Source organism: Oreochromis niloticus, linkage group LG2, assembly GCF_001858045.2.
Source record: "Oreochromis niloticus isolate F11D_XX linkage group LG2, O_niloticus_UMD_NMBU, whole genome shotgun sequence".
Classification (NCBI taxonomy): domain Eukaryota; kingdom Metazoa; phylum Chordata; class Actinopteri; order Cichliformes; family Cichlidae; genus Oreochromis; species Oreochromis niloticus.
The window spans coordinates 14357131-14360317 of record NC_031966.2 but is presented as its reverse complement, the minus strand read 5'-3'; the positions used below and the strand labels follow the sequence as shown (position 1 = coordinate 14360317).

General features: G+C 39.1%; 1 protein-coding gene across 1 annotated transcript in view; it reads left to right on the top strand.

Annotated features, from left to right (window-relative positions):
• The window catches only part of maea (macrophage erythroblast attacher, E3 ubiquitin ligase), an 89364-nt gene that overhangs the window by 71350 nt on the left and 14827 nt on the right, over nt 1-3187 (top strand). The window lies entirely within an intron of this gene.

The following is a 3187-nucleotide window of genomic DNA, read 5'->3' as shown; positions in this document are numbered from 1 at the left end:
CAGTAGATAATGGGCCAATTGTAAGTGATTAGAGTTGGAGCCAACCAATCAGCACAGCCTGGTACTGGACTGTGGCCAATGGCAAGATGTTCAGCGCAGCTGGGGGAGGGCCCTCTCGCTCAAACACAGGAAAAGAGATGTGGCCAAGCCTTTTTACAGTACCTCCTATGATTCAAGGCATGTGTGTAAATATGTTTTTATAATTTTGTTTAATTTTTTTTTTCAAATTGATTACATACAATTTACTTTTAGATGGACGTCCTTAAACAAAACCCAGAGTTGGTTTCCAAACAGACTAATTTGAATAAAATGAATAACTAACAGCTTTTTCTCCATCAGTGTCATTTTTTTACACTATGCCACAAACAATTTTTCATCTTTATCCTTTTTTATCTCTTTCTGCCTTTTCTGTAAATGTAGCAATGTGTTATTAATGTTTAAATATGAGTCACTCCTGTGCACCACATATAACTCGTTGTAACTGTCTTTAACACCAGCATTTACCGTAGTGTATAATTTTCCAGACTCCAGCTCATCATCTTGAATTTGTTATTTTGTCCTGCAAACTTCAAAATATCCTTTACGCTGTGAAACAATGAAAGCAGCCAAATTCTGGCATTTGGAAAGATAAAAATGTTGTTTTCAGACTGATACGTCATCCTGATTATCGTAGGAGTAGCAAATTTTCTGTTCTTCCACCAGCTTCAATAATTGTTTAAGCATTATGCAGTTATACAAGAACTCTGGGTCAGGCTTTTTGTCCACAGCTTTGTGCTTCAGCTCTGAGCTTTTCTAGACTTTTACAAAGTCTGCATGTGTCCCATGAGAGATAGCTCATGTAATTATGCAGTAAATTCCCAGTAAACCATGGGGCATCAAGAGTCTGCCTTCTTGCACGCTCTACCCAGGCAGCTGCCTCACCTGCACACCTGAGGAATATTTACAGCCGTCCTGTTGAGGGCAACATGTAAGTAAGAGAACTGCTCCTGCCTGGTTGATGCATGTAAATGGCTTCCCCTGTACCAAAGAGGCACAAGGGTAAAGTCTAGAAATGTTCATGGATGCAGTGCATGTGTGAAAGCAGCTTAAGTGTCTCCAGTGTCATCCATTCGTTCTGCTTTTGGTAGCCCAAAATCTTGTTTTTTCTCTTATCCCTGTTGGTTTTCATTTAACTACATTTCCACTGTATATAAATAAATCTGATGAGTGACTAAAAAGGATCAAACTCAGCTCTGCTTGAAAGGGATGATTCAATAAAACAAGCCTAGAGAAACCAATAAACACAATAAGAGGTTATTAAATCACGCATTATTATTTTTATTTGGATGGAAGATTTTGTGACAGGTGTTCATGTAAAATATGATTTTAATACAGCGCGGTGTTTACATCAATGCTTGCATGCATCATCTGTTAGTCTTCCTCAACAGCTTTGTTATGACTTTGGCTAGTGTTCCCACGTGCCACTAATTTTTCCATTAATTTTTTAAGAGTTTCTTTATTTGAAGCATTTTTCTTTATCTGGGCTTTTAAACCATTTAAAAACTAAGCTCCATGTAAATATAACCTCTATTTATTTACTGATTTTATTACAGAAATATCTCATAGTAAAGTTGGGTGCTTATGGTTGTTAAAGCTATTTTTCTCTATTATTGGTCATGACATTCAAGGCTGTGAAATGACGAACTATGCCATTTTTTTACATTATTCTCACAAGTCTCAACAATTAGAGGACAATAATAATAATGATGATGGCTGGGCTCTTTTGGCTGCTCCCTTATTTACCCAAGGGGCTCTACAGCGGATGGAGCTACATGTTTGATTTGGCACATTTTTTACCCCGGATGCCCTTCTGAATGCTCCCCTCCTATTTATCCAGGCTTGTCTCAACAACTATTGGCCAATTCCTCTTACCACAATCATTTCTAAATACTTTGAAAGATGGCTGTGCAATCACATAAAGCTATGCGTCACAGCGGAGGTAGATTTTAACACCAACTGCTCTCAGACTGTCAGCCTGGGCAGGCAAACATTCTCCATCCTCACTCTGACCACGGAGTTCCCCAAGGCTATGTGCCGAGACCCTTCCTGTATGCTCTGGACAGACATGACCATCAGTGCATCCACAACTCGAATACCACTGTTAAGTTTGCAGATGATACGACAGTCATTGCACTCAATTTGACATAACAATATGATGTCGTGTGTGTGTGTGTTTTAATAACACACACACCAAAGAGATGATTATAGACTCCCGAACCAAAAAGAAAACCACACACACACCGCTACACATCCATAGAGAGAGTCTACTGCGCACCACACTGCCACCAACACTGCAGCTTTTATAGCACAGTAGAGAGCATCCTCACAGCTTGGTGTGGTAGCTGTACCAAAGCTGACAAAAGGCCCTCCAGCATATTGTGGAAAGATTGTGGGCACAGAGCTACCATATCTGGATCATCTTTACACCACTTGCTGTGTAAAGAAGGCCACAAAGACTCTCCAGACCTCCATTTGTTCAAGCCTCTCCCATCAGGCAGGGACTTCAGAGGTGTACAAACACACAAATAGGCTGAAACACAGCTTCCTCCCAAAAGCTGTAACACTGCTAAACTCGAGCTGTCAGTAATTGTGTAGCCCTACTGTGCAATATTCTTCTGCTACATTCTACATGTGTGCACCCCTCAAATATATATCCGTATATTTATGTAAATTTTAATATTTAATTACCTCTGCCAAGAAGGTTATGTTGAGCAATTAAAGTCTTAATGTAAAAATCTGTCATGCTATGCTTACTGATTATTTCTTCCATCCCACACACATCCTTACATACAGAAAAACAAAATCACCTTTCACTACTTAACAGGACAAACTGGAATGGATTAAAACAGTGCAGCGCTCATCCCGGATGTCGCCACCTTTCTGTACTTCTTCCTGGAGGTGTATTAGTCTTTTTTTGTCCCATTTCATTTCTCAGAGTTGCAAATCTGAAAGTACTGGTGGAACTTGCACCTGTTTAAATGTCTTATGTCCTTACTGTTTACATCCTAACAACCACACATATATTACACTATCCTTTTGTATGCATGTGTATGTTCATGTATTTTATTTTTTTTAATTTTTTTTTACTTAGACAGAAATACCACCAAAATAATGTTTTATACCCAAGTTTGAGCCAACACACTGGACT